The sequence below is a fragment of the Schistocerca piceifrons genome, chromosome 2 (genome assembly GCF_021461385.2).
Source record: "Schistocerca piceifrons isolate TAMUIC-IGC-003096 chromosome 2, iqSchPice1.1, whole genome shotgun sequence".
In the NCBI taxonomy this organism is placed as follows: Eukaryota; Metazoa; Arthropoda; class Insecta; order Orthoptera; family Acrididae; genus Schistocerca; species Schistocerca piceifrons.
The window spans coordinates 356,184,824-356,212,543 of NC_060139.1; the positions used below are offsets into that span (position 1 = coordinate 356,184,824).

The 27,720-nt window shown below is 49.4% G+C and overlaps 17 non-coding genes across 17 annotated transcripts; 7 read left to right on the forward strand and 10 right to left on the reverse strand.

Annotated features, from left to right (window-relative positions):
• Positions 1-156: 156 nt before the first annotated feature.
• Positions 157-229, forward strand: Trnav-uac. The gene has a single exon. It is a non-coding gene; the product is annotated as a tRNA-Val (tRNA).
• A 601-nt stretch (positions 230-830) lies between these two features.
• Positions 831-902, reverse strand: Trnap-ugg. Its single transcript has one exon. It is a non-coding gene; the product is annotated as a tRNA-Pro (tRNA).
• Positions 903-8,026: 7,124 nt separating this feature from the next.
• On the forward strand, positions 8,027-8,099 carry Trnav-uac. Its single transcript has one exon. It is a non-coding gene; the product is annotated as a tRNA-Val (tRNA).
• Positions 8,100-8,700: 601 nt separating this feature from the next.
• Trnap-ugg lies at positions 8,701-8,772 on the reverse strand. Its single transcript has one exon. It is a non-coding gene; the product is annotated as a tRNA-Pro (tRNA).
• A 2,060-nt stretch (positions 8,773-10,832) lies between these two features.
• Positions 10,833-10,904, reverse strand: Trnap-cgg. The gene has a single exon. It is a non-coding gene; the product is annotated as a tRNA-Pro (tRNA).
• Positions 10,905-11,139: 235 nt separating this feature from the next.
• Trnav-uac lies at positions 11,140-11,212 on the forward strand. The gene has a single exon. It is a non-coding gene; the product is annotated as a tRNA-Val (tRNA).
• A 601-nt stretch (positions 11,213-11,813) lies between these two features.
• On the reverse strand, positions 11,814-11,885 carry Trnap-ugg. Its single transcript has one exon. It is a non-coding gene; the product is annotated as a tRNA-Pro (tRNA).
• Positions 11,886-13,511: 1,626 nt separating this feature from the next.
• Trnap-cgg lies at positions 13,512-13,583 on the reverse strand. The gene has a single exon. It is a non-coding gene; the product is annotated as a tRNA-Pro (tRNA).
• Positions 13,584-13,818: 235 nt separating this feature from the next.
• Positions 13,819-13,891, forward strand: Trnav-uac. Its single transcript has one exon. It is a non-coding gene; the product is annotated as a tRNA-Val (tRNA).
• Positions 13,892-14,492: 601 nt separating this feature from the next.
• Trnap-ugg lies at positions 14,493-14,564 on the reverse strand. Its single transcript has one exon. It is a non-coding gene; the product is annotated as a tRNA-Pro (tRNA).
• Positions 14,565-16,190: 1,626 nt separating this feature from the next.
• Positions 16,191-16,262, reverse strand: Trnap-cgg. The gene has a single exon. It is a non-coding gene; the product is annotated as a tRNA-Pro (tRNA).
• Positions 16,263-16,497: 235 nt separating this feature from the next.
• Trnav-uac lies at positions 16,498-16,570 on the forward strand. The gene has a single exon. It is a non-coding gene; the product is annotated as a tRNA-Val (tRNA).
• A 7,754-nt stretch (positions 16,571-24,324) lies between these two features.
• Trnap-cgg lies at positions 24,325-24,396 on the reverse strand. Its single transcript has one exon. It is a non-coding gene; the product is annotated as a tRNA-Pro (tRNA).
• Positions 24,397-24,631: 235 nt separating this feature from the next.
• Trnav-uac lies at positions 24,632-24,704 on the forward strand. The gene has a single exon. It is a non-coding gene; the product is annotated as a tRNA-Val (tRNA).
• A 601-nt stretch (positions 24,705-25,305) lies between these two features.
• Positions 25,306-25,377, reverse strand: Trnap-ugg. Its single transcript has one exon. It is a non-coding gene; the product is annotated as a tRNA-Pro (tRNA).
• Positions 25,378-27,016: 1,639 nt separating this feature from the next.
• On the reverse strand, positions 27,017-27,088 carry Trnap-cgg. Its single transcript has one exon. It is a non-coding gene; the product is annotated as a tRNA-Pro (tRNA).
• Positions 27,089-27,323: 235 nt separating this feature from the next.
• On the forward strand, positions 27,324-27,396 carry Trnav-uac. Its single transcript has one exon. It is a non-coding gene; the product is annotated as a tRNA-Val (tRNA).
• The last annotated feature ends 324 nt before the right edge of the window (positions 27,397-27,720 follow it).

A 27,720-nucleotide genomic window follows, 5' to 3' on the forward strand; every position in this document is an offset into this window, starting at 1 on the left:
GTTCTCCCTGTCTGTCGCGGTTGGATTGTTTCCATCGACGTCTTTTACTACAGGAACTTCACGAATCGGAGGGAGCTCGTAGCCGATGCCCTTGCTAACACAGAAGACAAACTGTTGCTATTACGAGTCTCCGGGTGGTACATGAAAAGAACCGTCGTTTCCGTGGTGTAGCGGTTATCACGTCTGCTTTACACGCAGAAGGTCCCCGGTTCGATCCCGGGCGGGAACACAACAATTTTAATCTATATTTCGAATTTCATTTCCGAGATGACCTCACGTCCGCGTATGCAGAGACAAGCAATGTCGTATGCTAGACGGATAGGGCGTCATTTTACGGTCAAATACTGTTGCTCTCTTATTGCACCGGTATTTGGTAACTGAGAACGCCCCTAGCTCCATTATGGCTGGCAAAATTTATAATCCGGTTCTTCTGGGCTACTTCAAGTGCGCTTGCTACTGGCTTTCCTGAGCTCACCCTACTCGCCTTGTCACAGCTCTGTCAAAGTGTGATGCTAACTAATAATGAGAAACTCTTAGCCACGCTCAATCTTACATGCCACCCCTTGGTTGTTGCCGTCGCTAGTAAGATGAGGGTAGACTGTCGCACAATTAAGCTGAATCTCCACTCACGGTGCACATATCCCGCAAAGACAACCTTGTTTTCCGTTGCATGCAAAATTACCGTCTGCTTTTCTACCGAATTCCACCTACGTACTTTACTGGTGCCGCATTCTTGTTATATCCACGTGCTATAACAGGCGTCTACTCTTCATTGAGGAGCTGCAACCGGGGCTGAGTTCCACCTACTCTTCAGCACGGTCAAAATGGCAGGGCTCGTCCGGGATTTGAACCCGGGACCTCCTGCACCCAAAGCAGGAATCATACCCCTAGACCAACGAGCCACCTGGCTGGAGCAGTCAAGTTAATCCCAAGTAGTGCGCCTCACAGGGAACACAAACTTTCACGTGAATTCGCAAGATAAACGCTTTCTGCAGGCAGCACTCACCACTCATGAGAAGAATATTAAAGGCAACGAATAAAAAGCGAAATAACTGCATCGAGCACTGCTTATGAACAGCCGGCAGTGCCTCAGTTTCGGTATGTGGTTTCTCAGGGTTAAGAGAAGGCGAATGCACTAAACAAAAGAACATCGGGAAACCAGGCACCAACTCGTAACGAAAAGATTGCACAATATACTGCAAGCAAAATTTCCAGAAGACGGATACTGAAGACGCCGCAGACAAAAGAATTATTCTATGCAGTAACGAATATCTAGGAAGCGTGAATTGCATGTGCTGCTCCACCACACAACTTCTTTTGATACTGTTTTACTTATTCTAAATTTTCATTACCTCATCGTCTCTAGAATACTGTGCGGTTATCACCTGGTTTCCAACAGTAAATCGACTACAAAGTCTTTCAAAGTAGGTCAGACACAAAAAAAAAATCGGAGCTGCGTGTAGCTCATGTCATTCTGCTTTCAATCGTGAATCTCCGGCTGGGAGTAGTGGCGTACTTCTGTAATCCAAGCTTCTGGGAGGCCGTTGTGTGGGAGAGATCTGGAAACAACTACAGATTCGACCGTTTCACGAGCTCAGGAACGGCCGCGATGCCTTCATCGAGCTCTGCAGATCGACAGATGATAGTGTGGAAATTTCGGCAAGCGGTGGCTAAGGGTTAAGAGAAGCCAAACGCACTAAACACAAGAAAGTCGGGAAACCGAAGCACACAACTCATAACGAAAAGATTGCGGAATGCAGTGCGAAAGCAAAACTTCGAGAAGACCAACTCTGAAGCCATCGGCGAGCTAGGAATTATTCCGCACAAGAAGCGATCATGTAGGAAGAGCGAGCCGAAGCTGTCGCTCGACCACACAATAAATTTTTGCTTAATCCCAATTTGCAGTACCGGTTCGACACTAGAATACTGCGCCTTGGTTCTTCCAAAAGCGATAGTAATAAGCACGTCCACTGCAGTGTCATTTGGGGTAGTGAGTCAGACATGGGGAGGATATGAGGCGGGTGGAATATGCAACGACAGGGGCATTGCAGGGCGGCCGCCGACTCCTTGGGCTGTGGCGCACCGGTGCCGGCGGCGGCCTGGCTGGGCTGCTGGTGCCTCCATGTAGAGCTGCCGCCGAGCCCAGGCACCGTGCCGCTAACGAAGCGATTGCCTTTGGTGACATCTTTTGCAATAACGACTGCGCGAATCGACTGTATCTCGTAAGGAAGGAAAGAGCAGCAGCTGCCGCCGAGCCCAGGCGCCGTGCCTAACACGCAGAAGGTCCCCGGCTCGATTGCGGGCGGAAACCCGTTTTCGTCGCACTCAGCAAGACACTTGCTACGATCTCTACTGTGACCATTTAAATCAACTTCAAACGTTCCATCAGCAGGGTGCACATGGCTCAAATGAAACATGAAACGGTTTCAGAACTGGTTGTCGGATTTTAGCGCTGACTTGGATGCCTGGAAATGCGCGAAACAGCCGCCGCCATGCGATTTGTTACCGCACCGTTGTACAAAACGCAAGGGCTCGTCCGGGATTTGAACCCGGGACCTCCTGCACCCGAAGCAGGAATCATACCCTTTTTTTTTTTTTTTTTTTTTTTTTTTTTTTTTTTTTTTTTTTTTTTTTTTTTACTGCTGGCTGAAATAAAGATTAAAACACGAAAACTTCAGTCCTGGTGTAGAGAAGAAACATATATAAAGGCGGCAAATCCAGAAACAGTATAAAAGAAAATGGCTCACACAGGTGACCTTAGCCAACACCCTCTCTTTCAAATGTCAGGCTAAGCATATTGGCAAAATCATCTCGGAGGCCTGGCAATCGCAAGCGCTGCCAGTAAGCAGTAAGCATGTACTGCCGAAACGCTAGGTGTCCATCCTCTTCATGACAACTGTTGACAAAATGTACGAAATGGCCAATCAACCACATGACGGTATGGAGCTTCGTCCGCGGAAAAAAGGAAGAATCGGGCCGGACGATGATGTCAATAGTATAAGCGGCTTCAGCAGACCTAGTGACAAAAGCAAGTTGTTTCCTGAGCCAACGCCAATTAGCAAGGTGCCCACAGCAGGTGAATCGATGTTCAAGGGTATCCAGGAGACCACACCGAGTACAGGTGTCCGTGTCAGAAAGACCAATACGGTGCAGTCGTACATTGGTGGGAACCAAATTATTTATTACCCTATACCACGTGGACGCCACGGCCATAGAGTGGATCGGCAGACTAACGTTCTTCCAGACGTTCCTCCAGGACACGGATGGAGACGCCAGTTCTATTGGATTGGGACTGGCCAGCCCCTCCCAGCGGGCAATCAAGCTCTTGGTCGTTGGCACCGGTCGCCGCAAGAAGACGTCACCGAGGTAACTCACCGCAATGTAAAATTCCCGAATGTGTTTCAACTTAAAATTTAGGCGTCCGACATCGACAGGTGGAGCAAGGCTCGCCGGACGCACAACAGTAAAAAGCCTGGATGTAATTGAAGTCACTTCTTGCGTAACAATTAGATTCGTTCGGCGGACGTACAAAGCAGACGCCTTGCGAGTAATGTCAGAGAGGCCCAAGCCTCCGGAGAGACGCGGTTTCGTCATTACCTCGTAACGTAACTTGAATAGAAGGCCCTTCCATATAAACCTGCTAGACAATTGGCGCAACCTTTTCGCTACCATCATGGGAAGTGGGAACAGCTGAGCAACATAATAAGCTTTACATAGGACGTAGGTGTCTAAAATTCTGACTTTTTGCAAAATGGTAGCAGAGCGCTGCTCATGGACCATCAGAGCCCCCTGTATCTTCTCGGTGACAGATTTCCAATTGAGAGCCGCCATTTTTAGAGGACACCGATCAATGATAATCCCCAAGGACGTATGGCGATCGACAAAAGTGGCCCAAGGGACGTCAGCATCGCGAAATCCTCGGATATCAAGGAACTTACATTTACCCTGATTGAGACGCGCTCCAGAGACACGACAGTATGCATCAACTGCCCCTTTCAACAACGGGATATCATCTCGTTGACGGAGGAGAACAACGACATCATCCGCATATGCCTTAACCGAGAGCTTCCCACCAGAGAGGGACATACCCTGAAGCTTGAGAGCAATAGTCCGAAGCAGCGGTTCCAGGGACAAAACGAATAAAGACATAGAGAGCGGACTACCCTGAGGCACTCCGCGGCGGATAGCAATGGGCGGCGTCAGCTGCCCATTGACTGACACCCGAGCTGTTATTCCCCTGTACAAATTGCCAAGAACACCACGTGAGGAAGCGTTAAAACCTATTGTACCTAAAACACGATCTAAAAACACATGACTGACGTGATCAAAAGCCTTATAAAAATCAAGGAAGGCAAAGGCACAATGTACGTTTGTAACCGCCGCAACCGAGACAACATCCCGATATTCGGCTACTGGTGTCAGAATAGATCTATCAGGAAAACAACATTGATGTGCACCAATCACACCCCGAAGCAGAGAAGACAGCCGGCTATTGAGCGCTCTAGCAGCTGTCTTATAGTCAAAATTCAGCAATGTGAGCGGACGAAGATTGGCAGCAGATAAACGACCAGAGGACTTCGGAATTAAAACAATTTTCCCTACTTTAAAATCGGCAGGCACATCCATCCCTCTGACAATCTCATTTAAAATCTGCGTAAAAATGCCACCCAAAAGAGGCCAAAAACGGAGATAAAATTCTTTAGGCAGGCCGTCTGGACCCGGCGATTTACTGGACGGAGAGCGAGCAATAAAATCGAAAACATCATCTACCTGGAACTCCCGGAGAAAGTCGCCGTTCGCGTCAGGCGCGATCGTCGCAGTTAGATCCCCAAAGACATCATCCGAAAGAGACTCACCAGAATCATCGGCAGAATAGAGACTAGTGTAATACTGATGAAGAGCACGAACCATTTCCTCCTGTGCACTAAGCTGTCGCCCATCATCCACCGTAAGAGAAGAGATGAAGGAGCGACGACGACGAGTCTGATGCCGTAGCAGGTGGTACAAGGATGTCAGTTCACCTTCAACAAGAGAGTGAGGTTTCGACTTAACTCGCAGACCATCCATCTGTCGTCGTTTAAGGCTCAAGAGCTTGGCTTTAATACGACGAACATCATGGATCCGCAGTGGAGAGGTACCCGCCGCGTCATATAGTTCACGCAGGACAGAGTAGTAATATTCATACGTGTTCTTAAAATCACGCGACCTAGCAGCACAGTAGAAAATCAAAGTCTGACGAATCTTGGGCTTGGCAAACGCAGTCCACCAAACCAGCAAGGAGGGGTATCGCGGGACAGAGCGAAGACATCGCTCCCACACGCCACTTATAACATCATCCATAGCACTGTCGGCAAGGTGGGAAACATTTAACATCCACTGGGAACGATAAAGTTTTGCAGGTTGGCGACTAAGATTTACAGTTGCAGTAAAAGCACAATGGTCAGAAAAACTAGTAGGAATAACATCGACAGAAAGAATTTTATCACATAAAAAATCAGATAAATAGAATCTGTCGAGTCTATTGCATGAGGACGCGGTAAAAAACGTATATTTCACCAGGGTTGGATATTTGTGTTCCCAAACATCACGCAGATGCATCGTACGAACTAAGTCATGTAAATCACGGCAATAATTAAAATTGGGGGACTGGTCTGCAGGGCGTAAAACACAATTAAAATCGCCTCCGAGCAGGAGACTCCGAGGACTCTGGCGCAAAAGATAAATAAGCTCTTCTTTATAAAAGCGCGAACGAGCCACAGTGTGACCCGAACCAGAGGGGGCATACAAAACAACGAGGCGGAGATCAAAAAGACGACAACCAATCCCACGGCCAGGGTCAAGGAATTCAATGTCAGTAATAGGAATGCCCTCTCGAAAGAAAAGAGCAGTTCCTGTTGAATATTCCGGCGCGACATTAAAAACAGTTTGAAATCCAGGTAGAGAGAGATCAGAAAACAACACTTCCTGCAAAAACACTACGTCCGCACAGGCGTCGTAAATAAACTGCCGCTAAGAGGCAATGCGAACGTCGGACTCAATACGGTTAACATTTAAGGTAAGAAAGGTGTATGCTTGAACCATAGAGAGAAAAGCGAGAAAACAAATCACCTACACCGACGCACCAGCGTCACAGTCCATAGCAGGGGTGACGGAGGCATCCGAGGGAGGGGGACTGCTACCCCGTTCCGCGGATCCCTTACGTTTCGGTTTTTTACGAACAGCATTAACGTTCGGCTGAACGCGTAACTTGCGTCGGCTGACGGGCAAGGAAACTTCAGCCGCCGGTGACGTAGGAGGGTCAAGTTCTGTATCCGACACCACCCGCGCCGGTCCACATGCGGGATCCGGGGTCGCGGGGGAAACATCCGACAAAACGGAATGGTCAACACCTGCACTAGCTTCCGGCAAACATGGACTGCACGGAGGCGAAACGTGAGCAGGAAGGTCCGAGGCCGCAGAGTTGGAAGGAAGCGGAGCAGCTCCGCTGGCAGAGGTATGGGGCAGCGAAGCAGGAAGTTGTCGCGGCTCCACTTGTTGGGACATCGAAGTTGGTTCGGAAGACGGCGCCAACAGGCCCGACCGACGACCCGACTCGAGAGAAGCTGCGTCGGAGGCCGGAGGGGCGCCAGCAGCCGCCACCGGAACCGCTACCTCAGGAGGGCAGGGAGCAGCTACAGTACACAGTGGCTCGGAGGATGCCGGTCGCTCGGACTGGGGCATCTCAGGGAGATCCTCATCCGTACTATTTCCATCGTGTGGGCGACGCCTCTTATTATTCAAAAGTGGCACACCCACCTGAGGGACAGACGGAACAACATCAGATTTAGCACGCAAAGGAGGAAATTCTGTATCAGGGGTGCGCAAAACCTGTGGCGGGGCGCTACTACCACTGGACTGTGCTACACCAAGAGCAGAACCACCTGCAACGAGGTCAGCGACCGTTAACTTGCGACGCTGTTCGAGAGAATTTTTTAAAACAAAAACTCTCCGCGGACAGTCGGTACGCACGTGACCACTTTCATTGCACAAAAAACAGGTGCCAACCTGACCACTATATGTTACATGGACACGATATCCACCGATCTGCAGGTGAGATGGAATATTCTGCTTAACGTGCATTTCGACTGAACGAATACCACTGTAACATTGCAGGCGATGTTGGCTTGACCAGCGTTCAAGGCGAATGCTCTTTACATCACCATACTTCTGTAGACCCTCCTTAAGATAGACATTATCCACCTCCGGTGGAAGGTTGTAAACACGAACATTGGTATACGTGATGGAAGCATTGGAAAGCAGCACGGTACTTACAGAATCATCCCGATGCCGAAAGAGAACTTGATGACCATATTTAGAAAGAATTTTATCAACCTGAAGTGGGTCCATAAACTTAACAAAGAAAACATACAGTTCGGTATCAAAATAAGCAGTATGCACCTGATCCGAATGAACACCAAAGGTATCTACCAACCAATCATGAATCTCAAGAGAACTAGGTTGCACATGGCGGGTTGACTTGTCAAAAGCAAAACTAACTGTAGCCTGACGAGGAATAACCTGGGACGACATTTTCAAAACATGCGGTCGAAACCGCTACACAAAAAACACTGAAATAAAGACAGAAGGTAACACAAGGTACGAAACAACGACGGAGAAATACTCTCAGAAGTTGCAACACAACACGTAACAAAAACGATAGTCCACTATACGTAACGCTACGGCGGAGCGGAAGACTAGGCACGTCCACACTGCACGGCGTCTAAAGCGGAACTGCCCCTAGACCAACGAGCCTATTCGTTCCGAAAACGCACTGCATCTGAATGACGCCACCTTTGATGGTCTCACCATGTAGGGCTGCAGCTCAGCCAGCGTTCTCCCTGTCTGTCGCGGTTGGATTGTTTCCATCGACGTCTTTTACTACAGGAACTTCACGAATCGGAGGGAGCTCGTAGCCGATGCCCTTGCTAACACAGAAGACAAACTGTTGCTATTACGAGTCTCCGGGTGGTACATGAAAAGAACCGTCGTTTCCGTGGTGTAGCGGTTATCACGTCTGCTTTACACGCAGAAGGTCCCCGGTTCGATCCCGGGCGGGAACACAACAATTTTAATCTATATTTCGGATTTCATTTCCGAGATGACCTCACGTCCGCGTATGCAGAGACAAGCAATGTCGTATGCTAGACGGATAGGGCGTCATTTTACGGTCAAATACTGTTGCTCTCTTATTGCACCGGTATTTGGTAACTGAGAACGCCCCTAGCTCCATTATGGCTGGCAAAATTTATAATCCGGTTCTTCAGGGCTACTTCAAGTGCGCTTGCTACTGGCTTTCCTGAGCTCACCCTACTCGCCTTGTCACAGCTCTGTCAAAGTGTGATGCTAACTAATAATGAGAAACTCTTAGCCACGCTCAATCTTACATGCCACCCCTTGGTTGTTGCCGTCGCTAGTAAGATGAGGGTAGACTGTCGCACAATTAAGCTGAATCTCCACTCACGGTGCACATATCCCGCAAAGACAACCTTGTTTTCCGTTGCATGCAAAATTACCGTCTGCTTTTCTACCGAATTCCACCTACGTACTTTACTGGTGCCGCATTCTTGTTATATCCACGTGCTATAACAGGCGTCTACTCTTCATTGAGGAGCTGCAACCGGGGCTGAGTTCCACCTACTCTTCAGCACGGTCAAAATGGCAGGGCTCGTCCGGGATTTGAACCCGGGACCTCCTGCACCCAAAGCAGGAATCATACCCCTAGACCAACGAGCCACCTGGCTGGAGCAGTCAAGTTAATCCCAAGTAGTGCGCCTCACAGGGAACACAAACTTTCACGTGAATTCGCAAGATAAACGCTTTCTGCAGGCAGCACTCACCACTCATGAGAAGAATATTAAAGGCAACGAATAAAAAGCGAAATAACTGCATCGAGCACTGCTTATGAACAGCCGGCAGTGCCTCAGTTTCGGTATGTGGTTTCTCAGGGTTAAGAGAAGGCGAATGCACTAAACAAAAGAACATCGGGAAACCAGGCACCAACTCGTAACGAAAAGATTGCACAATATACTGCAAGCAAAATTTCCAGAAGACGGATACTGAAGACGCCGCAGACAAAAGAATTATTCTATGCAGTAACGAATATCTAGGAAGCGTGAATTGCATGTGCTGCTCCACCACACAACTTCTTTTGATACTGTTTTACTTATTCTAAATTTTCATTACCTCATCGTCTCTAGAATACTGTGCGGTTATCACCTGGTTTCCAATAGCGATAGTAGTAAGTAAATCGACTACAAAGTCTTTCAAAGTAGGTCAGACACAAAAAAAAAAATCGGAGCTGCGTGTAGCTCATGTCATTCTGCTTTCAATCGTGAATCTCCGGCTGGGAGTAGTGGCGTACTTCTGTAATCCAAGCTTCTGGGAGGCCGTTGTGTGGGAGAGATCTGGAAACAACTACAGATTCGACCGTTCCACGAGCTCAGGAACGGCCGCGATGCCTTCATCGAGCTCTGCAGATCGACAGATGATAGTGTGGAAATTTCGGCAAGCGGTGGCTAAGGGTTAAGAGAAGCCAAACGCACTAAACACAAGAAAGTCGGGAAACCGAAGCACACAACTCATAACGAAAAGATTGCGGAATGCAGTGCGAAAGCAAAACTTCGAGAAGACCAACTCTGAAGCCATCGGCGAGCTAGGAATTATTCCGCACAAGAAGCGATCATGTAGGAAGAGCGAGCCGAAGCTGTCGCTCGACCACACAATAAATTTTTGCTTAATCCCAATTTGCAGTACCGGTTCGACACTAGAATACTGCGCCTTGGTTCTTCCAAAAGCGATAGTAATAAGCACGTCCACTGCAGTGTCATTTGGGGTAGTGAGTCAGACATGGGGAGGATATGAGGCGGGTGGAATATGCAACGACAGGGGCATTGCAGGGCGGCCGCCGACTCCTTGGGCTGTGGCGCACCGGTGCCGGCGGCGGCCTGGCTGGACTGCTGGTGCCTCCATGTAGAGCTGCCGCCGAGCCCAGGCACCGTGCCGCTAACGAAGCGATTGCCTTTGGTGACATCTTTTGCAATAACGACTGCGCGAATCGACGGTATCTCGTAAGGAAGGAAAGAGCAGCAGCTGCCGCCGAGCCCAGGCGCCGTGCCTAACACGCAGAAGGTCCCCGGCTCGATTGCGGGCGGAAACCCGTTTTCGTCGCACTCAGCAAGACACTTGCTGCCGCCGAGCCCAGGCACCGTGCCGCTAACGAAGCGATTGCCTTTGGTGACATCTTTTGCAATAACGACTGCGCGAATCGACGGTATCTCGTAAGGAAGGAAAGAGCAGCAGCTGCCGCCGAGCCCAGGCGCCGTGCCTAACACGCAGAAGGTCCCCGGCTCGATTGCGGGCGGAAACCCGTTTTCGTCGCACTCAGCAAGACACTTGCTGCCGCCGAGCCCAGGCACCGTGCCGCTAACGAAGCGATTGCCTTTGGTGACATCTTTTGCAATAACGACTGCGCGAATCGACGGTATCTCGTAAGGAAGGAAAGAGCAGCAGCTGCCGCCGAGCCCAGGCGCCGTGCCTAACACGCAGAAGGTCCCCGGCTCGATTGCGGGCGGAAACCCGTTTTCGTCGCACTCAGCAAGACACTTGCTACGATCTCTACTGTGACCATTTAAATCAACTTCAAACGTTCCATCAGCAGGGTGCACATGGCTCAAATGAAACATGAAACGGTTTCAGAACTGGTTGTCGGATTTTAGCGCTGACTTGGAGGCCTGGAAATGCGCGAAACAGCCGCCGCCATGCGATTTGTTACCGCACCGTTGTACAAAACGCAAGGGCTCGTCCGGGATTTGAACCCGGGACCTCCTGCACCCGAAGCAGGAATCATACCCCTAGACCAACGAGCCTATTCGTTCCGAAAACGCACTGCATGTGAATGACGCCACCTTTGATGGTCTCACCATGTAGGGCTGCAGCTCAGCCAGCGTTCTCCCTGTCTGTCGCGGTTGGATTGTTTCCATCGACGTCTTTTACTACAGGAACTTCACGAATCGGAGGGAGCTCGTAGCCGATGCCCTTGCTAACACAGAAGACAAACTGTTGCTATTACGAGTCTCCGGGTGGTACATGAAAAGAACCGTCGTTTCCGTGGTGTAGCGGTTATCACGTCTGCTTTACACGCAGAAGGTCCCCGGTTCGATCCCGGGCGGGAACACAACAATTTTAATCTATATTTCGGATTTCATTTCCGAGATGACCTCACGTCCGCGTATGCAGAGACAAGCAATGTCGTATGCTAGACGGATAGGGCGTCATTTTACGGTCAAATACTGTTGCTCTCTTATTGCACCGGTATTTGGTAACTGAGAACGCCCCTAGCTCCATTATGGCTGGCAAAATTTATAATCCGGTTCTTCTGGGCTACTTCAAGTGCGCTTGCTACTGGCTTTCCTGAGCTCACCCTACTCGCCTTGTCACAGCTCTGTCAAAGTGTGATGCTAACTAATAATGAGAAACTCTTAGCCACGCTCAATCTTACATGCCACCCCTTGGTTGTTGCCGTCGCTAGTAAGATGAGGGTAGACTGTCGCACAATTAAGCTGAATCTCCACTCACGGTGCACATATCCCGCAAAGACAACCTTGTTTTCCGTTGCATGCAAAATTACCGTCTGCTTTTCTACCGAATTCCACCTACGTACTTTACTGGTGCCGCATTCTTGTTATATCCACGTGCTATAACAGGCGTCTACTCTTCATTGAGGAGCTGCAACCGGGGCTGAGTTCCACCTACTCTTCAGCACGGTCAAAATGGCAGGGCTCGTCCGGGATTTGAACCCGGGACCTCCTGCACCCAAAGCAGGAATCATACCCCTAGACCAACGAGCCACCTGGCTGGAGCAGTCAAGTTAATCCCAAGTAGTGCGCCTCACAGGGAACACAAACTTTCACGTGAATTCGCAAGATAAACGCTTTCTGCAGGCAGCACTCACCACTCATGAGAAGAATATTAAAGGCAACGAATAAAAAGCGAAATAACTGCATCGAGCACTGCTTATGAACAGCCGGCAGTGCCTCAGTTTCGGTATGTGGTTTCTCAGGGTTAAGAGAAGGCGAATGCACTAAACAAAAGAACATCGGGAAACCAGGCACCAACTCGTAACGAAAAGATTGCACAATATACTGCAAGCAAAATTTCCAGAAGACGGATACTGAAGACGCCGCAGACAAAAGAATTATTCTATGCAGTAACGAATATCTAGGAAGCGTGAATTGCATGTGCTGCTCCACCACACAACTTCTTTTGATACTGTTTTACTTATTCTAAATTTTCATTACCTCATCGTCTCTAGAATACTGTGCGGTTATCACCTGGTTTCCAACAGTAAATCGACTACAAAGTCTTTCAAAGTAGGTCAGACACAAAAAAAAAATCGGAGCTGCGTGTAGCTCATGTCATTCTGCTTTCAATCGTGAATCTCCGGCTGGGAGTAGTGGCGTACTTCTGTAATCCAAGCTTCTGGGAGGCCGTTGTGTGGGAGAGATCTGGAAACAACTACAGATTCGACCGTTCCACGAGCTCAGGAACGGCCGCGATGCCTTCATCGAGCTCTGCAGATCGACAGATGATAGTTTGGAAATTTCGGCAAGCGGTGGCTAAGGGTTAAGAGAAGCCAAACGCACTAAACACAAGAAAGTCGGGAAACCGAAGCACACAACTCATAACGAAAAGATTGCGGAATGCAGTGCGAAAGCAAAACTTCGAGAAGACCAACTCTGAAGCCATCGGCGAGCTAGGAATTATTCCGCACAAGAAGCGATCATGTAGGAAGAGCGAGCCGAAGCTGTCGCTCGACCACACAATAAATTTTTGCTTAATCCCAATTTGCAGTACCGGTTCGACACTAGAATACTGCGCCTTGGTTCTTCCAAAAGCGATAGTAATAAGCACGTCCACTGCAGTGTCATTTGGGGTAGTGAGTCAGACATGGGGAGGATATGAGGCGGGTGGAATATGCAACGACAGGGGCATTGCAGGGCGGCCGCCGACTCCTTGGGCTGTGGCGCACCGGTGCCGGCGGCGGCCTGGCTGGACTGCTGGTGCCTCCATGTAGAGCTGCCGCCGAGCCCAGGCACCGTGCCGCTAACGAAGCGATTGCCTTTGGTGACATCTTTTGCAATAACGACTGCGCGAATCGACGGTATCTCGTAAGGAAGGAAAGAGCAGCAGCTGCCGCCGAGCCCAGGCGCCGTGCCTAACACGCAGAAGGTCCCCGGCTCGATTGCGGGCGGAAACCCGTTTTCGTCGCACTCAGCAAGACACTTGCTACGATCTCTACTGTGACCATTTAAATCAACTTCAAACGTTCCATCAGCAGGGTGCACATGGCTCAAATGAAACATGAAACGGTTTCAGAACTGGTTGTCGGATTTTAGCGCTGACTTGGAGGCCTGGAAATGCGCGAAACAGCCGCCGCCATGCGATTTGTTACCGCACCGTTGTACAAAACGCAAGAGCTCGTCCGGGATTTGAACCCGGGACCTCCTGCACCCGAAGCAGGAATCATACCCCTAGACCAACGAGCCTATTCGTTCCGAAAACGCACTGCATGTGAATGACGCCACCATTGATGGTCTCACCATGTAGGGCTGCAGCTCAGCCAGCGTTCTCCCTGTCTGTCGCGGTTGGATTGTTTCCATCGACGTCTTTTACTACAGGAACTTCACGAATCGGAGGGAGCTCGTAGCCGATGCCCTTGCTAACACAGAAGACAAACTGTTGCTATTACGAGTCTCCGGGTGGTACATGAAAAGAACCGTCGTTTCCGTGGTGTAGCGGTTATCACGTCTGCTTTACACGCAGAAGGTCCCCGGTTCGATCCCGGGCGGGAACACAACAATTTTAATCTATATTTCGGATTTCATTTCCGAGATGACCTCACGTCCGCGTATGCAGAGACAAGCAATGTCGTATGCTAGACGGATAGGGCGTCATTTTACGGTCAAATACTGTTGCTCTCTTATTGCACCGGTATTTGGTAACTGAGAACGCCCCTAGCTCCATTATGGCTGGCAAAATTTATAATCCGGTTCTTCTGGGCTACTTCAAGTGCGCTTGCTACTGGCTTTCCTGAGCTCACCCTACTCGCCTTGTCACAGCTCTGTCAAAGTGTGATGCTAACTAATAATGAGAAACTCTTAGCCACGCTCAATCTTACATGCCACCCCTTGGTTGTTGCCGTCGCTAGTAAGATGAGGGTAGACTGTCGCACAATTAAGCTGAATCTCCACTCACGGTGCACATATCCCGCAAAGACAACCTTGTTTTCCGTTGCATGCAAAATTACCGTCTGCTTTTCTACCGAATTCCACCTACGTACTTTACTGGTGCCGCATTCTTGTTATATCCACGTGCTATAACAGGCGTCTACTCTTCATTGAGGAGCTGCAACCGGGGCTGAGTTCCACCTACTCTTCAGCACGGTCAAAATGGCAGGGCTCGTCCGGGATTTGAACCCGGGACCTCCTGCACCCAAAGCAGGAATCATACCCCTAGACCAACGAGCCACCTGGCTGGAGCAGTCAAGTTAATCCCAAGTAGTGCGCCTCACAGGGAACACAAACTTTCACGTGAATTCGCAAGATAAACGCTTTCTGCAGGCAGCACTCACCACTCATGAGAAGAATATTAAAGGCAACGAATAAATAGCGAAATAACTGCATCGAGCACTGCTTATGAACAGCCGGCAGTGCCTCAGTTTCGGTATGTGGTTTCTCAGGGTTAAGAGAAGGCGAATGCACTAAACAAAAGAACATCGGGAAACCAGGCACCAACTCGTAACGAAAAGATTGCACAATATACTGCAAGCAAAATTTCCAGAAGACGGATACTGAAGACGCCGCAGACAAAAGAATTATTCTATGCAGTAACGAATATCTAGGAAGCGTGAATTGCATGTGCTGCTCCACCACACAACTTCTTTTGATACTGTTTTACTTATTCTAAATTTTCATTACCTCATCGTCTCTAGAATACTGTGCGGTTATCACCTGGTTTCCAACAGTAAATCGACTACAAAGTCTTTCAAAGTAGGTCAGACACAAAAAAAAAATCGGAGCTGCGTGTAGCTCATGTCATTCTGCTTTCAATCGTGAATCTCCGGCTGGGAGTAGTGGCGTACTTCTGTAATCCAAGCTTCTGGGAGGCCGTTGTGTGGGAGAGATCTGGAAACAACTACAGATTCGACCGTTCCACGAGCTCAGGAACGGCCGCGATGCCTTCATCGAGCTCTGCAGATCGACAGATGATAGTTTGGAAATTTCGGCAAGCGGTGGCTAAGGGTTAAGAGAAGCCAAACGCACTAAACACAAGAAAGTCGGGAAACCGAAGCACACAACTCATAACGAAAAGATTGCGGAATGCAGTGCGAAAGCAAAACTTCGAGAAGACCAACTCTGAAGCCATCGGCGAGCTAGGAATTATTCCGCACAAGAAGCGATCATGTAGGAAGAGCGAGCCGAAGCTGTCGCTCGACCACACAATAAATTTTTGCTTAATCCCAATTTGCAGTACCGGTTCGACACTAGAATACTGCGCCTTGGTTCTTCCAAAAGCGATAGTAATAAGCACGTCCACTGCAGTGTCATTTGGGGTAGTGAGTCAGACATGGGGAGGATATGAGGCGGGTGGAATATGCAACGACAGGGGCATTGCAGGGCGGCCGCCGACTCCTTGGGCTGTGGCGCACCGGTGCCGGCGGCGGCCTGGCTGGGCTGCTGGTGCCTCCATGTAGAGCTGCCGCCGAGCCCAGGCACCGTGCCGCTAACGAAGCGATTGCCTTTGGTGACATCTTTTGCAATAACGACTGCGCGAATCGACGGTATCTCGTAAGGAAGGAAAGAGCAGCAGCTGCCGCCGAGCCCAGGCGCCGTGCCTAACACGCAGAAGGTCCCCGGCTCGATTGCGGGCGGAAACCCGTTTTCGTCGCACTCAGCAAGACACTTGCTACGATCTCTACTGTGACCATTTAAATCAACTTCAAACGTTCCATCAGCAGGGTGCACATGGCTCAAATGAAACATGAAACGGTTTCAGAACTGGTTGTCGGATTTTAGCGCTGACTTGGAGGCCTGGAAATGCGCGAAACAGCCGCCGCCATGCGATTTGTTACCGCACCGTTGTACAAAACGCAAGGGCTCGTCCGGGATTTGAACCCGGGACCTCCTGCACCCGAAGCAGGAATCATACCCCTAGACCAACGAGCCTATTCGTTCCGAAAACGCACTGCATGTGAATGACGCCACCTTTGATGGTCTCACCATGTAGGGCTGCAGCTCAGCCAGCGTTCTCCCTGTCTGTCGCGGTTGGATTGTTTCCATCGACGTCTTTTACTACAGGAACTTCACGAATCGGAGGGAGCTCGTAGCCGATGCCCTTGCTAACACAGAAGACAAACTGTTGCTATTACGAGTCTCCGGGTGGTACATGAAAAGAACCGTCGTTTCCGTGGTGTAGCGGTTATCACGTCTGCTTTACACGCAGAAGGTCCCCGGTTCGATCCCGGGCGGGAACACAACAATTTTAATCTATATTTCGGATTTCATTTCCGAGATGACCTCACGTCCGCGTATGCAGAGACAAGCAATGTCGTATGCTAGACGGATAGGGCGTCATTTTACGGTCAAATACTGTTGCTCTCTTATTGCACCGGTATTTGGTAACTGAGAACGCCCCTAGCTCCATTATGGCTGGCAAAATTTATAATCCGGTTCTTCTGGGCTACTTCAAGTGCGCTTGCTACTGGCTTTCCTGAGCTCACCCTACTCGCCTTGTCACAGCTCTGTCAAAGTGTGATGCTAACTAATAATGAGAAACTCTTAGCCACGCTCAATCTTACATGCCACCCCTTGGTTGTTGCCGTCGCTAGTAAGATGAGGGTAGACTGTCGCACAATTAAGCTGAATCTCCACTCACGGTGCACATATCCCGCAAAGACAACCTTGTTTTCCGTTGCATGCAAAATTACCGTCTGCTTTTCTACCGAATTCCACCTACGTACTTTACTGGTGCCGCATTCTTGTTATATCCACGTGCTATAACAGGCGTCTACTCTTCATTGAGGAGCTGCAACCGGGGCTGAGTTCCACCTACTCTTCAGCACGGTCAAAATGGCAGGGCTCGTCCGGGATTTGAACCCGGGACCTCCTGCACCCAAAGCAGGAATCATACCCCTTTTTTTTTTTTTTTTTTTTTTTTTACTCTTCATTGAGGAGCTGCAACCGGGACTGAGTTCCACCTACTCTTCAGCACGGTCAAAATGGCAGGGCTCGTCCGGGATTTGAACCCGGGACCTCCTGCACCCAAAGCAGGAATCATACCCCTTTTTTTTTTTTTTTTTTTTGAAGCAGACACTCTACCACTCGAACGAATATATCTATTGAAAAAAATATTAAAGAATATCCACCACACAGCCACTTCAAAAGAAGTACAGTACTGAAATTAAAATCCTAAAACATGACTATATAATGTAGACTGCTTACTGAAATAAAGGTTAAAACGCGAAAACTTCAGTCCTGGTGTAGAGAAGAAACATACATAAAGGCGGCAAATTCAGAAACAGTATAAAAGAAAATGGCTCACACAGGTGACCTTAGCCAACACCCTCTCTTTCAAATGTCAGGCTAAGCATATTGGCAAAATCATCTCGGAGGCCTGGCAATCGCAAGCGCTGCCAGTAAGCAGTAAGCATGTACTGCCGAAACGCTAGGTGTCCATCCTCTTCATGACAACTGTTGACAAAATGTACGAAATGGCCAATCAACCACATGACGGTATGGAGCTTCGTCCGCGGAAAAAAGGAAGAATCGGGCCGGACGATGATGTCAATAGTATAAGCAGCTTCAGCAGACCTAGTGACAAAAGCAAGTTGTTTCCTGAGCCAACGCCAATTAGCAAGGTGCCCACAGCAGGTGAATCGATGTTCAAGGGTATCCAGGAGACCACACCGAGTACAGGTGTCCGTGTCAGAAAGACCAATACGGTGCAGTCGTACATTGGTGGGAACCAAATTATTTATTACCCTATACCACGTGGACGCCACGGCCATAGAGTGGATCGGCAGACTAACGTTCTTCCAGACGTTCCTCCAGGACACAGATGGAGACGCCAGTTCTATTGGATTGGGACCGGCCAGCCCCTCCCAGCGGGCAATCAAGCCCTTGGTCGTTGGCACCGGTCGCCGCAAGAAGACGTCACCGAGGTAACTCACCGCAATGTAAAATTCCCGAATGTGTTTCAACTTAAAATTGAGGCGTCTGACATCGACAGGTGGAGCAAGGCTCGCCGGACGCACAACAGTAAAAAGCCTGGATGTAATTGAAGTCACTTCTTGCGTAACAATTAGAGTCGTTCGGCGGACGTACAAAGCAGACGCCTTGCAAGTAATGTCAGAGAGGCCCAAGCCTCCGGAGAGACGCGGTTTCGTCATTACCTCGTAACGTAACTTGAATAGGTGGCCCTTCCATATAAACCTGCTAGACAATTGGCGCAACCTTTTCGCCACCATCATGGGAAGTGGGAACAGCTGAGCAACATAATAAGCTTTACATAGGACGTAGGTGTCTAAAATTCTGACTTTTTGCAAAATGGTAGCAGAGCGCTGCTCATGGACCATCAGAGCCCCCTGTATCTTCTCGGTGACAGATTTCCAATTGAGAGCCGCCATTTTTAGAGGACACCGATCAATGATAATCCCCAAGGACGTATGGCGATCGACAAAAGTGGCCCAAGGGACGTCAGCATCGCGAAATCCTCGAATATCAAGGAACTTACATTTACCCTGATTGAGACGCGCTCCAGAGACACGACAGTATGCATCAACTGCCCCTTTCAACAACGGGATATCATCTCGTTGACGGAGGAGAACAACGACATCATCTGCATATGCCTTAACCGAGAGCTTCCCACCAGAGAGGGACATACCCTGAAGCTTGAGAGCAATAGTCCGAAGCAGCGGTTCCAGGGACAAAACGAATAAAGACATAGAGAGCGGACTACCCTGAGGCACTCCGCGGCGGATATCAATGGGCGGCGTCAGCTGCCCATTGACTGACACCCGAGCTGTTATTCCCCTGTACAAATTGCCAAGAACACCACGTGATGAAGCGTTAAAACCTATTGTACCTAAAACACGATCTAAAAACACATGACTGACGTGATCAAAAGCCTTATAAAAATCAAGGAAGGCAAAGGCACAATGTACGTTTGTAACCGCCGCAACCGAGACAACATCCCGATATTCGGCTACTGGTGTCAGAATAGATCTATCATGAAAACAACATTGATGTGCACCAATCACACCCCGAAGCAGAGAAGACAGCCGGCTATTGAGCGCTCTAGCAGCTGTCTTATAGTCAAAATTCAGCAATGTGAGCGGACGAAGATTGGCAGCAGATAAACGACCAGAGGACTTCGGAATTAAAACAATTTTCCCTACTTTAAAATCGGCAGGCACATCCATCCCTCTGACAATCTCATTTAAAATCTGCGTAAAAATGCCACCCAAAAGAGGCCAAAAACGGAGATAAAATTCTTTAGGCAGGCCGTCTGGACCCGGCGATTTACTGGACGGAGAGCGAGCAATAAAATCGAAAACATCATCTACCTGGAACTCCCGGAGAAATTCGCCGTTCGCGTCAGGCGCGATCGTCGCAGTTAGATCCCCAAAGACATCATCCGAAAGAGACTCACCAGAATCATCGGCAGAATAGAGACTAGTGTAATACTGATGAAGAGCACGAACCATTTCCTCCTGTGCACTAAGCTGTCGCCCATCATCCACCGTAAGAGAAGAGATGAAGGAGCGACGACGACGAGTCTGATGCCGTAGCAGGTGGTACAAGGATGTCAGTTCACCTTCAACAAGAGAGTGAGGTTTCGACTTAACTCGCAGACCATCCATCTGTCGTCGTTTAAGGCTCAAGAGCTTGGCTTTAATACGACGAACATCATGGATCCGCAGTGGAGAGGTACCCGCCGCGTCATATAGTTCACGCAGGACAGAGTAGTAATATTCATACGTGTTCTTAAAATCACGCGTCCTAGCAGCACAGTAGAAAATCAAAGTCTGACGAATCTTGGGCTTGGCAAACGCAGTCCACCAAACCAGCAAGGAAGGGTATCGCGGGACAGAGCGAAGACATCGCTCCCACACGCCACTTATAACATCATCCATAGCACTGTCGGCAAGGTGGGAAACATTTAACATCCACTGGGAACGATAAAGTTTTGCAGGTTGGCGACTAAGATTTACAGTTGCAGTAAAAGCACAATGGTCAGAAAAACTAGTAGGAATAACATCGACAGAAAGAATTTTATCACATAAAAAATCAGATAAATAGAATCTGTCGAGTCTACTGCATGAGGACGCGGTAAAAAAACGTATATTTCACCAGGGTTGGATATTTGTGTTCCCAAACATCACGCAGATGCATCGTACGAACTAAGTCATGTAAATCACGGCAATAATTAAAATTGGGGGACTGGTCTGCAGGGCGTAAAACACAATTAAAATCGCCTCCGAGCAGGAGACTCCGAGGACTCTGGCGCAAAAGATAAATAAGCTCTTCTTTATAAAAGCGCGATCGAGCCACAGTGTGACCCGAACCAGAGGGGGCATACAAAACAACGAGGCGGAGATCAAAAAGACGACAACCAATCCCACGGCCAGAGTCAAGGAATTCAATGTCAGTAATAGGAATGCCCTCTCGAAAGAAAAGAGCAGTTCCTGTTGAATATTCCGGTGCGACATTAAAAACAGTTTGAAATCCAGGTAGAGAGAGATCAGAAAACAACACTTCCTGCAAAAACACTACGTCCGCACAGGCGTCGTAAATAAACTGCCGCAAAGAGGCAATGCGAACGTCGGACTCAATACGGTTAACATTTAAGGTAAGAAAGGTGTATGCTTGAACCATAGAGAGAAAAGCGAGAAAACAAATCACCTACACCGACGCACCAGCGTCACAGTCCATAGCAGGGGTGACGGAGGCATCCGAGGGAGGGGGACTGCTACCCCGTTTCGCGGATCCCTTACGTTTCGGTTTTTTACGAACAGCATTAACGTTCGGCTGAACGCGTAACTTGCGTCGGCTGACGGGCAAGGAAACTTCAGCCGCCGGTGACGTAGGAGGGTCAAGTTCTGTATCCGACACCACCCGCGCCGGTCCACATGCGGGATCCGGGGTCGCGGGGGAAACATCCGACAAAACGGAATGGTCAACACCTGCACTAGCTTCCGGCAAACATGGACTGCACGGAGGCGAAACGTGAGCAGGAAGGTCCGAGGCCGCAGAGTTGGAAGGAAGCGGAGCAGCTCCGCTGGCAGAGGTATGGGGCAGCGAAGCAGGAAGTTGTCGCGGCTCCACTTGTTGTGACATCGAAGTCGGTTCGGAAGACGGCGCCAACAGGCCCGACCGACGACCCGACTCGAGAGAAGCTGCGTCGGAGGCCGGAGGGGCGCCAGCAGCCGCCACCGGAACCGCTACCTCAGGAGGGCAGGGAGCAGCTACAGTACACAGTGGCTCGGAGGATGCCGGTCGCTCGGACTGGGGCATCTCAGGGAGATCCTCATCCGTACTATTTCCATCGTGTGGGCGACGCCTCTTATTATTCAAAAGTGGCACACCCACCTGAGGGACGGACGGAACAACATCAGATTTAGCACGCAAAGGAGGAAATTCTGTATCAGGGGTGCGCAAAACCTGTGGAGGGGCGCTACTACCACTGGACTGTGCTACACCAAGAGCAGAACCACCTGCAACGAGGTCAGCGACCGTTAACTTGCGACGCTGTTCGAGAGAATTTTTTAAAACAAAAACTCTCCGCGGACAGTCGGTACGCACGTGACCACTTTCATTGCACAAAAAACAGGTGCCCACCTGACCACTATATGTTACATGGACACGATATCCACCGATCTGCAGGTGAGATGGAATATTCTGCTTAACGTGCATTTCGACTGAACGAATACCACTGTAACATTGCAGGCGATGTTGGCTTGACCAGCGTTCAAGGCGAATGCTCTTTACATCACCATACTTCTGGAGACCCTCCTTAAGATAGACATTATCCACCTCCGGTGGAAGGTTGTAAACACGAACATTGGTATACGTGATGGAAGCATTGGAAAGCAGCACGGTACTTACAGAATCATCCCGATGCCGAAAGAGAACTTGATGACCATATTTAGAAAGAATTTTATCAACCTGAAGTGGGTCCATAAACTTAACAAAGAAAACATACAGTTCGGTATCAAAATAAGCAGTGTGCACCTGATCCGAATGAACACCAAAGGTATCTACCAACCAATCATGAATCTCAAGAGAACTAGGTTGCACATGGCGGGTTGACTTGTCAAAAGCAAAACTAACTGTAGCCTGACGAGGAATAACCTGGGACGACATTTTCAAAATATGCGGTCGAAACCGCTACACAAAAAACACTGAAATAAGGACAGAAAGTAACACAAAGCACGAAACAACGACGAAGAAACACTCACAGAAGTTGCAACACAACACGTAAACAAAAACGATAGTCCACTATACGTAACGCTACGGCGGAGCGGAAGACTAGGCACGTCCACACTGCACGGCGTCTAAAGCGGAACTATACCCCTAGACCAACGAGCCACCTGGCTGGAGCAGTCAAGTTAATCCCAAGTAGTGCGCCTCACAGGGAACACAAACTTTCACGTGAATTCGCAAGATAAACGCTTTCTGCAGGCAGCACTCACCACTCATGAGAAGAATATTAAAGGCAACGAATAAAAAGCGAAATAACTGCATCGAGCACTGCTTATGAACAGCCGGCAGTGCCTCAGTTTCGGTATGTGGTTTCTCAGGGTTAAGAGAAGGCGAATGCACTAAACAAAAGAACATCGGGAAACCAGGCACCAACTCGTAACGAAAAGATTGCACAATATACTGCAAGCAAAATTTCCAGAAGACGGATACTGAAGACGCCGCAGACAAAAGAATTATTCTATGCAGTAACGAATATCTAGGAAGCGTGAATTGCATGTGCTGCTCCACCACACAACTTCTTTTGATACTGTTTTACTTATTCTAAATTTTCATTACCTCATCGTCTCTAGAATACTGTGCGGTTATCACCTGGTTTCCAACAGCGATAGTAGTAAGTAAATCGACTACAAAGTCTTTCAAAGTAGGTCAGACACAAAAAAAAAATCGGAGCTGCGTGTAGCTCATGTCATTCTGCTTTCAATCGTGAATCTCCGGCTGGGAGTAGTGGCGTACTTCTGTAATCCAAGCTTCTGGGAGGCCGTTGTGTGGGAGAGATCTGGAAACAACTACAGATTCGACCGTTCCACGAGCTCAGGAACGGCCGCGATGCCTTCATCGAGCTCTGCAGATCGACAGATGATAGTGTGGAAATTTCGGCAAGCGGTGGCTAAGGGTTAAGAGAAGCCAAACGCACTAAACACAAGAAAGTCGGGAAACCGAAGCACACAACTCATAACGAAAAGATTGCGGAATGCAGTGCGAAAGCAAAACTTCGAGAAGACCAACTCTGAAGCCATCGGCGAGCTAGGAATTATTCCGCACAAGAAGCGATCATGTAGGAAGAGCGAGCCGAAGCTGTCGCTCGACCACACAATAAATTTTTGCTTAATCCCAATTTGCAGTACCGGTTCGACACTAGAATACTGCGCCTTGGTTCTTCCAAAAGCGATAGTAATAAGCACGTCCACTGCAGTGTCATTTGGGGTAGTGAGTCAGACATGGGGAGGATATGAGGCGGGTGGAATATGCAACGACAGGGGCATTGCAGGGCGGCCGCCGACTCCTTGGGCTGTGGCGCACCGGTGCCGGCGGCGGCCTGGCTGGGCTGCTGGTGCCTCCATGTAGAGCTGCCGCCGAGCCCAGGCACCGTGCCGCTAACGAAGCGATTGCCTTTGGTGACATCTTTTGCAATAACGACTGCGCGAATCGACTGTATCTCGTAAGGAAGGAAAGAGCAGCAGCTGCCGCCGAGCCCAGGCGCCGTGCCTAACACGCAGAAGGTCCCCGGCTCGATTGCGGGCGGAAACCCGTTTTCGTCGCACTCAGCAAGACACTTGCTACGATCTCTACTGTGACCATTTAAATCAACTTCAAACGTTCCATCAGCAGGGTGCACATGGCTCAAATGAAACATGAAACGGTTTCAGAACTGGTTGTCGGATTTTAGCGCTGACTTGGAGGCCTGGAAATGCGCGAAACAGCCGCCGCCATGCGATTTGTTACCGCACCGTTGTACAAAACGCAAGGGCTCGTCCGGGATTTGAACCCGGGACCTCCTGCACCCGAAGCAGGAATCATACCCCTAGACCAACGAGCCTATTCGTTCCGAAAACGCACTGCATGTGAATGACGCCACCTTTGATGGTCTCACCATGTAGGGCTGCAGCTCAGCCAGCGTTCTCCCTGTCTGTCGCGGTTGGATTGTTTCCATCGACGTCTTTTACTACAGGAACTTCACGAATCGGAGGGAGCTCGTAGCCGATGCCCTTGCTAACACAGAAGACAAACTGTTGCTATTACGAGTCTCCGGGTGGTACATGAAAAGAACCGTCGTTTCCGTGGTGTAGCGGTTATCACGTCTGCTTTACACGCAGAAGGTCCCCGGTTCGATCCCGGGCGGGAACACAACAATTTTAATCTATATTTCGGATTTCATTTCCGAGATGACCTCACGTCCGCGTATGCAGAGACAAGCAATGTCGTATGCTAGACGGATAGGGCGTCATTTTACGGTCAAATACTGTTGCTCTCTTATTGCACCGGTATTTGGTAACTGAGAACGCCCCTAGCTCCATTATGGCTGGCAAAATTTATAATCCGGTTCTTCTGGGCTACTTCAAGTGCGCTTGCTACTGGCTTTCCTGAGCTCACCCTACTCGCCTTGTCACAGCTCTGTCAAAGTGTGATGCTAACTAATAATGAGAAACTCTTAGCCACGCTCAATCTTACATGCCACCCCTTGGTTGTTGCCGTCGCTAGTAAGATGAGGGTAGACTGTCGCACAATTAAGCTGAATCTCCACTCACGGTGCACATATCCCGCAAAGACAACCTTGTTTTCCGTTGCATGCAAAATTACCGTCTGCTTTTCTACCGAATTCCACCTACGTACTTTACTGGTGCCGCATTCTTGTTATATCCACGTGCTATAACAGGCGTCTACTCTTCATTGAGGAGCTGCAACCGGGGCTGAGTTCCACCTACTCTTCAGCACGGTCAAAATGGCAGGGCTCGTCCGGGATTTGAACCCGGGACCTCCTGCACCCAAAGCAGGAATCATACCCCTAGACCAACGAGCCACCTGGCTGGAGCAGTCAAGTTAATCCCAAGTAGTGCGCCTCACAGGGAACACAAACTTTCACGTGAATTCGCAAGATAAACGCTTTCTGCAGGCAGCACTCACCACTCATGAGAAGAATATTAAAGGCAACGAATAAAAAGCGAAATAACTGCATCGAGCACTGCTTATGAACAGCCGGCAGTGCCTCAGTTTCGGTATGTGGTTTCTCAGGGTTAAGAGAAGGCGAATGCACTAAACAAAAGAACATCGGGAAACCAGGCACCAACTCGTAACGAAAAGATTGCACAATATACTGCAAGCAAAATTTCCAGAAGACGGATACTGAAGACGCCGCAGACAAAAGAATTATTCTATGCAGTAACGAATATCTAGGAAGCGTGAATTGCATGTGCTGCTCCACCACACAACTTCTTTTGATACTGTTTTACTTATTCTAAATTTTCATTACCTCATCGTCTCTAGAATACTGTGCGGTTATCACCTGGTTTCCAACAGCGATAGTAGTAAGTAAATCGACTACAAAGTCTTTCAAAGTAGGTCAGACACAAAAAAAAAATCGGAGCTGCGTGTAGCTCATGTCATTCTGCTTTCAATCGTGAATCTCCGGCTGGGAGTAGTGGCGTACTTCTGTAATCCAAGCTTCTGGGAGGCCGTTGTGTGGGAGAGATCTGGAAACAACTACAGATTCGACCGTTCCACGAGCTCAGGAACGGCCGCGATGCCTTCATCGAGCTCTGCAGATCGACAGATGATAGTGTGGAAATTTCGGCAAGCGGTGGCTAAGGGTTAAGAGAAGCCAAACGCACTAAACACAAGAAAGTCGGGAAACCGAAGCACACAACTCATAACGAAAAGATTGCGGAATGCAGTGCGAAAGCAAAACTTCGAGAAGACCAACTCTGAAGCCATCGGCGAGCTAGGAATTATTCCGCACAAGAAGCGATCATGTAGGAAGAGCGAGCCGAAGCTGTCGCTCGACCACACAATAAATTTTTGCTTAATCCCAATTTGCAGTACCGGTTCGACACTAGAATACTGCGCCTTGGTTCTTCCAAAAGCGATAGTAATAAGCACGTCCACTGCAGTGTCATTTGGGGTAGTGAGTCAGACATGGGGAGGATATGAGGCGGGTGGAATATGCAACGACAGGGGCATTGCAGGGCGGCCGCCGACTCCTTGGGCTGTGGCGCACCGGTGCCGGCGGCGGCCTGGCTGGGCTGCTGGTGCCTCCATGTAGAGCTGCCGCCGAGCCCAGGCACCGTGCCGCTAACGAAGCGATTGCCTTTGGTGACATCTTTTGCAATAACGACTGCGCGAATCGACTGTATCTCGTAAGGAAGGAAAGAGCAGCAGCTGCCGCCGAGCCCAGGCGCCGTGCCTAACACGCAGAAGGTCCCCGGCTCGATTGCGGGCGGAAACCCGTTTTCGTCGCACTCAGCAAGACACTTGCTACGATCTCTACTGTGACCATTTAAATCAACTTCAAACGTTCCATCAGCAGGGTGCACATGGCTCAAATGAAACATGAAACGGTTTCAGAACTGGTTGTCGGATTTTAGCGCTGACTTGGAGGCCTGGAAATGCGCGAAACAGCCGCCGCCATGCGATTTGTTACCGCACCGTTGTACAAAACGCAAGGGCTCGTCCGGGATTTGAACCCGGGACCTCCTGCACCCGAAGCAGGAATCATACCCCTAGACCAACGAGCCTATTCGTTCCGAAAACGCACTGCATGTGAATGACGCCACCTTTGATGGTCTCACCATGTAGGGCTGCAGCTCAGCCAGCGTTCTCCCTGTCTGTCGCGGTTGGATTGTTTCCATCGACGTCTTTTACTACAGGAACTTCACGAATCGGAGGGAGCTCGTAGCCGATGCCCTTGCTAACACAGAAGACAAACTGTTGCTATTACGAGTCTCCGGGTGGTACATGAAAAGAACCGTCGTTTCCGTGGTGTAGCGGTTATCACGTCTGCTTTACACGCAGAAGGTCCCCGGTTCGATCCCGGGCGGGAACACAACAATTTTAATCTATATTTCGGATTTCATTTCCGAGATGACCTCACGTCCGCGTATGCAGAGACAAGCAATGTCGTATGCTAGACGGATAGGGCGTCATTTTACGGTCAAATACTGTTGCTCTCTTATTGCACCGGTATTTGGTAACTGAGAACGCCCCTAGCTCCATTATGGCTGGCAAAATTTATAATCCGGTTCTTCTGGGCTACTTCAAGTGCGCTTGCTACTGGCTTTCCTGAGCTCACCCTACTCGCCTTGTCACAGCTCTGTCAAAGTGTGATGCTAACTAATAATGAGAAACTCTTAGCCACGCTCAATCTTAC